Consider the following 7674-nt stretch of genomic DNA (forward strand, 5'->3'; position numbering starts at 1 on the left):
ACAACAACAAAAAAGTTTGCATCTTCACATGGCATACTGGGTAACTATCTGATTTATAAAAATAAGCACCAACAGATTTCATGCGCTGGTTGACAAAGTGACTGGAAAGCACATTTGCTAGTGATAGTTTTCCATGCTCTGAGGGAGATATTCTAACTCTAATCCCAAAGAATCCAAATTTAAATCTGAATAATACCTCTAACTATAGGCGTATTCTTTCCATCCCCTTTTTCACAAAGGTACTGAAGGGATTAGTAGCAAAATAGTTATCAGAGTACTTAGAAGCATTTGACATTCTTCATAGAAGTCAGTAAGGTTTCAGAAGATGTTTTAATACAGAAATTGTATAGGGTACATTGGTGTTACAGATTAAAGGCGGCAAATGCTATAAAGCCCATACATAAGAACTGAATAGGATTTGTTGTATTTGCCACACCAGAATCCCTAGCACGGCTTTTACAAAAGGAGCCTTAGATCTCTTATTAGTATTGGTAAACAAGTCATTATAATATAGTTTGATCTATCTAGTGCATTTAACTTGGTAGATCACAAATTATTGTTGGAGACCTTAAGTGAGGTTGGTATAATGGGGAAAGTATGGATATGATTCAAGGACTTCTTGTCTAGCAGGTCTTACAGAGTCAATATAGCAGGTCTTTTACTAAAGCACAGGCTGTAAAATGTGGAGTTCCTCAGGGCTACCCAACCTCACCAATATTGTTTAATATTATAATATCAGCTTTGGGACTACAGTTAGATGGAATTTGGGTAAAACCGTATTTATAGCCAGATGACATTACTCAACTAATACCATTTACTTGGAATATAGACAAAACAATGCAACATTTTGATTTGTTTTGATTTTTCAGAGGGTATTGGCCTAAAGCAGAAGCATAGCATAATGGATAGAGTACTGGTCTGGGAACCTCTGGGTTAAGAACATTAGAATAGCCATACTGGGTCAGACCAATGGTCCATCGAGCCCAGTATCCTGCTTCCAATAGTGGCCAATCCAGGTCACAAGTACCTGGCAGTAACTCAAATAGTAGCACATGCTACCAATCCCAGGGCAAGCAGTGGTTTCCCCACTTCTCTCACAATAATAGACTATGGATTTTTCCTCGAGGAACTTCTCCAAACCTTTTTTAAAGTCACTTTAGGCTCAGTCTCACCCAAAAATTGTACTCCATTAGTGTAGCTGACAGGGCTCTCCAAGTCCCGCCAACTGAAAACCTCCTCCCTGCCGAATGAACTTACATCTTGTGCAGTGAGCAGCAGTGTCCCTGGGCAGGTGCAGCTGGCCACTGGCTCACCTGCGCACCCCCTCCCCATGCATTATCAGTTTTCACACGTGCACAAAACTGATTATGCAGTCTGCCCAACTCATAGCATAAGGTATGATGAGATACTACAGATGAATATGTAGTATCTCATTATACCTTATGTTATGAGTTGGGCAGACTGCACAGATCATACAGGTCTTTATCTGCTGTCATCTACTATGATACTATGACTCTGGTGAGATAGGTCACCTCTCATCTTATGATATTAAATAAAGAAAAAACAAAGTTCCTGTTAGTAGGGTCCACTTACAACCTTTCAACGTGCTCACAGCTAATAAAAGGATGTCATGAAATGCCTAGCCACCCGCCTGGAGTTACCCTGCAGCTATTTAGAGGGTCTATCCCCAGCACAACTCAGGTCCACAGGCACCTGCCGCTCGTGCTCTACACTAGCACCCTCCTCCCACCGACTGGGTCACAACTGCCTCTGGGCGAGTCTCCTGCTGTCAAATTATTTCCCAGTGATTTCCAGGTTACTAGAGCCACACTCCCAGTGGTCCCACAGTTCCCAGAAAGTACTCACAGACCCAACACACAAACCACCAGGATTCTTTATCAGTCCAGACAGGCAAAATGAACAAACAAACGTGTTTATTCTCAGAACTTGGACAGTAGACAAAATAAATGTGCAAATAGCAAACAGCAACAAGTAACTTCTCATATGTTCTCCAAGCCCATCAGTTCTTTCTTCAGGTATTCCCCCATTTTGCTAAAGTCAGCATGTTTGAAATCCAGGACTTTGAGTTTTGAGTGGCTGCCCTCCATTTTAGCTGTTATATCAAACCAAATTGTTTGATGATTACTGCTGCCCAGGTGGGCGTCCACTCAGACATTAGACACACTTTCCCCATTTATGAGCACCAGATCCAGCATCGCTCCTTCCCTCGTGGGTTCTGTCACCATTTGTCTGGGCAGAGCACTTAATAAGGCATCCTCAATCTCTCTACTTCTTTCTGATTCTGCAGATCGAACTTTCCAATCCGCATCTGGCAGGTTAAAATTTCCCAGCAATTGCACCTCCCTTTTCTTTCCCAACTTTTGGATATCTGTAACCAGATCTTTATCTACTTCCTCCGATTGTGCTGGAGGTCTGTAGACAGCACCCATGTGGATAGAGGTTCCATCATTTCTTTTCAAGGTGATTCATATTGCTTCTTCCTTTCCCCAGGCCTCTAGCATTTCAGTCACTGTGATATCGATACTCAGAACTACCAACCCTATACATTCTATAATTAAACATACTGCAGCATGGTTAGACACAGTAATATTTCTATTATTTATCTATAACACATGAGATAATATTTACTTAGATATTAAATGATGGTAAATGATTGATGAGGATTGGAATAATAAGTGTATTCTCTTACAGTGGGATTGAATGTCTATGACATATCTACAAGCCTCTCCTCTTTAATAATAGAGTGGAGAAGAGCAAAGGATTTAGATTGATTGTTCCAAATAAGTCTAATATTTAATTGAAATTCCCTCCTATTATGAATAGAGTGTGCTCTGTTTCCCTGACTTGCGCTATAAGTCCCTGGGTGGTGGGGGGAACAGAATATCTAGAGGTGGTGCATAAATATTGACTATTTTTATTAGAATTTTGACCTGAGGCCCTCATTGTCTGTATTTTGAGAGATAAATGAAATACCATAATTCTTTCTGATTAAAGCACACTCCATTTTCCTTCCACAGGCTGCCAAAAATACTGTATGCTCAATCCACTTATCTTTGACTTTTATGGATTCCAGAAAGAAGATGTGAGTTTTCTGAATTAAGGCTATATCTGGAGATTGCTAGTTATTACAAGAAATATGTTTTTCTTTTTAATGGGATTGTTGAGGCCTTTGGCATTTAAGGAGAACATTTTATCTGTGGAATCATTTGAACTATCTATAAAAATGGGGCTAAATATAGCCCATATCCAAATGTACACTTTTCAAGCAATATCAATAAGCCATAGAATTATAGTAGGTAACAGTGACCCCAAATACCATGCCAGTCTACCCCCTAACATAAATATAGTATCTCATTAATTTTGAAACTAATAAAGCCCAAAAAGCGAGCCAAGTTTCTTAAAATTTGATATACGTCCTAGGGTGGGAACCTTCAGGGTAGTTTACAATACACATATAAAAAACCCAAATAAAATCTAGTTTTTTTTAATTACATTTGTACCCCAATGTGGCTTACATGGGGCAATGGAGGGTTAAGAGACTTGCCCAGAGTCACAAGGAGCTGCCTGTGCCTGAAGTGGGAATCGAACTCAGTTCCTCAGAACCAAAGTCCATCACCCTAACCACTAGGCCACTAGTTGTACATAAAAGTAGATAGTAGGCAGATAGGATAGATTTAAGAGAGGAAAATGTAACTCCATATCATTAAAGGAGAGAGACTAATAGTATAGCATATAGAGAAAAAGTAGGATTAAGACTGAGTTATAAAGTTTCTGCAAGACTCATTGCAGCTATGGTCGAGATTAATTCACAGTAAAATGAAAAGGCAGCGGCTGGATCAAGAGCAGAAGACATCTTTAAATAAAAACTTTTAAGAGCAGAGCGAAAATCAGTTTGTGCTGACATGAATCTGAGTGAGGAAGAAAGGCGTTTCAAAGTGAGGGGCCTACAACACTAAAGATTTTAGAACATATAGAATCAAAACATATTAGTTGGAGAGATGGGACATGCAAGAGATTAGATTGGGAGAAACGTAGGTTCTGGATGGAGAAAAAGGAGTAAGATGTAATGGTGTACCTAGGTGTTGGATTTTATGAATCAAAGTGAGGTTTTTGTAGGTAATATGATGAGATATTGGTAATCAACATTCCTCTTTGAGGAGGGAGTTACATGATCGTACTTATTTGAGCCTGTCAAAATTTTTACAGCTGTTTTTTGTACTAGATGGAGGCAGCGTTGTTCAGCTAGGTTAATCCCACATAATAGACTATTACAGTGGCCAATCCAGGTCACAAGTACCTGGCAGAAACCCAAATAGTAACAATATTCCATGCTACCAATCCTGGGGCAAGTAGTAGCTTCCCCATGTCTTTCTCAATAACAAACTATGGACTTTTCCTCAGGAACTTGTCCAAACCTTTTTTAAAGCCAGATACGCTGACCACTGTTATCACATCCTCCAACAGTGAGTTCCAGATCTTAACTGTTCTGAGATAGAATCAAAGCTGGGAGTCTTGTCCAGTTAGGGGGGATTGTGAGCAGGTTGGGAGGATCTGATGCTGGGTGGACTCTGATGTTAGGGAAGGCACATATCATAGATATTATATTGATGATGTCAGCACAATATTCATGATATCAGCACAATACAAATAAAACAGAGAAAAAGCACAATTGAGCCTTCAGGAGCAGGACAATAGAAAGTCCATATTTCGGTGACTATTCGTCTGCATCAGGCATCAAATGAAATACTGTAATATGCACAAATTAGAACATTGAAATAAAACAGTTATGATATTGTAAATACCATATCTGCACAGTACAAATGATACACCTGAAAAGACACTCATTAGAACAATCAAATAACATAAACAATATGCTTATAATGTCAGTATAATACAATGAACCATCCTAATAGGCAGCCAAGGGGGAAAATGCAGTTAAGAAATATAGATGGACTTGCAGGATAGTACAAAGTCATTGGGATAAATTGAAGGCAAATGATATGTATAGTTGAATAAGGTATAAGAAACTGGTTTTGGTTACAGGGTCTTTGGTAAGCTAATCCAGATCTGAAGTGAGTGGATAATTAGTCGCCACATGTATTAAAGACTTAGGAGAAGAGCCAGGCTTTTACCTACTTCCTGATGTAGAAGTAGTCTTAAATTAGGCGTAGCCACTCTGGGAAAGAATTTCAGAGTGTGGGGGCTACTCCTCAGAAGACTCTATGGTGTGTCTCATATTGTGTGATTTCTTTTGACAAGGGTACAGATTATGATGCTTGTTGAAAGGACCTTAGAAGCCTCAAAGTAGAAGTGCTCTGCCATAAGCATAAGCATTCAGCTATTCATTCAACCACAATCCATGTACTCGTCATTTTACATACATTCATACGTAAACTCATGCCTCCAGGCATATACCATGATATCTCCGATGGAACTAAAATGCTAACCAAGATGTAAGGGCCATCACAAATTTTAGTACAGAAATTCTGTATAAAAGTTAATAGAGGTTATAACTAATTCTGCAAATCTTCTGGTATCAGATTCTGCAGTAGGTTAACAAAGGAGGGTCCTTGTAGGTTAGCACTGGGGGCTGATCCATCCAATCAACCAGGATAACCAAAGGTCCCAACTGTAGTAAGCTCAATATTAAAAGAGTCTCTTCTGTCTACGATACCACTTACAGCAAATTCCTTAAAGACAGCATAAGGTCAGTATGATGGGATTGCACAGCAGGTAATATGGGTTGAGGACAGTGCTGTGCTGGAGCAGGCTCTCACAGTCTCGCAAGAGCCGGTTGTTAAGTTTTTAAGAATTTTGGGAGCCGGTTGTTAAAGTAGGGCCCTCCATGGCTACTTTAACAACTGACTCCCAAAATGTGGGCTTGGGCCACCTGCTGAATTCTCTTTTACTTTGCTGGTGGGGATGCTGAGCCCTGCCAGCCAAGTAAATAGACTGCTGCTGCTCCCTGCTCCTTGTTTCCAGCTCTGAGCAGGAGGCTGGGACTTCTCCAGCATGTATGAGAAGTTTCAGCATGCTGCTCAGAGCAAGACCTTGAGAGTGCTGGCAGTCCATTTATTGGCTGCTAGCAAAGGTATGCCTAGCGTGCCCGCACGAAGGGAGGGAGGAGAGAGAGGCAAGTGTTGCTCCCCCCCCCCCCCCACCCCGGCCACCCCTAGCCCTTCCAACTGCAGAGCTGGCTATGTCCGGAGAAAGAGCCTGTTGTTATAAATTTACCAGCACACCCCTGGTTGAGGAGAACTGTTACCAAGTAAAGCAATCATAGCAGAGGGTCTTTGAGGACCAGTATTTCTCAGTTAACTCACTGAGAGAAATTAATCCAGCAAAGGAGTAGAAGTCACAACATTGACTGATTGTCATCAAGTCACAACCCAGGATAAGTAATATCTGTTATCTAAGGCTGAAAGGAGGTAACAGTAGCAATGAACCCATAAGAAAGGAATGAACATATAGATCAACTATGTTGGGGTAGACTTAAGAGACATTAACACAGCTCATCCAAACAATTTTTTGAGTCTCCTTAAACCTTGGGAGGGAAGGTTGTATGACTTTAGACCAAGAAAGACAACTATCTAAGAATTGTCTATTAAAAGTTGAGATAACATCTGGAGTTTTTATGCCCGATGATTGAAACCAAACACTGGATACATTGAAACTGTTTTTGTAACAGTGTTTAAAATCAAAGGCATTGTGACCTTGGCTTCTGAGGGCTTTTCTCCTGACTAATTAGTTTTGAAACAGTACATGTGCTGGTTTGAATGTTTAGTGCTAGAGCCAAGTTTCATGTATTAGATTACTTTTTTTTTTTTTGCCCTAGCACCACTGCACTTTTCTTCACGAGTCAGTTCCCATCTCAACCTAACCTGCTTCCCCGAAGGCCCAACTGAAAAAAATCAAGTCTTCATGTTCTTTTTACATTTTTAGTTCATTTTTCTTGATATAATAGTAAAGCATATCAGAAACATGGCGCCAAACAAGCATAGAGCACCTGATGAGGTGAGTTCCAGAACAGGGAGGAACAAACAACAAGTCCTGAAAGGAATTTAAGTTCCTACAAGAGGAGTAGAGAATCAATCAGCTAAATAGGAAGGACAGTCAGTATATATAGCACTTAATGTGTAAGTTGAAGAATCTTAAAATTTTATTCAATAAGTCACTGGAAGCACAATGATGAGCCTTAAAAAGTGGCGTCATATGGTCAAAGTGCTTGATTCCTATATTTTCAATCAATTGAGGTAATTTCAGTTGATTCAAACCTACCCAGCTTGGGAGTAAGACACTCCCTGTGGTTTTATGACCTAGCCGTCCATTAAAATGGCTGTGTACCAAGCTGTGGGTAAGCACCACTAGGGCTCCAGCAATAACTTCTTTCCTGAACTACTGTGGAGGGCACAGGAGGACACGCAACCCCTCATTACAGGGCTATTTATTCTTCCTTCCAAAAAATGAAGGAAAAAATATTTCCCTTTCCCGCGCACCTTGCATTGCAAGCTGACTCATCTTCCATGACTCTGCACTACTGACAAGTCAGATTAGGAACTGGCATATCAGAACATTCTTCCGTATGAACATATTTATTTATGTATTTTTAAAAATATATCTTGCCTATCTAAAAATCTAGGCAGGTTGCATAAT

Source organism: Microcaecilia unicolor, chromosome 1, assembly GCF_901765095.1.
Source record: "Microcaecilia unicolor chromosome 1, aMicUni1.1, whole genome shotgun sequence".
NCBI classification, from domain to species: Eukaryota; Metazoa; Chordata; class Amphibia; order Gymnophiona; family Siphonopidae; genus Microcaecilia; species Microcaecilia unicolor.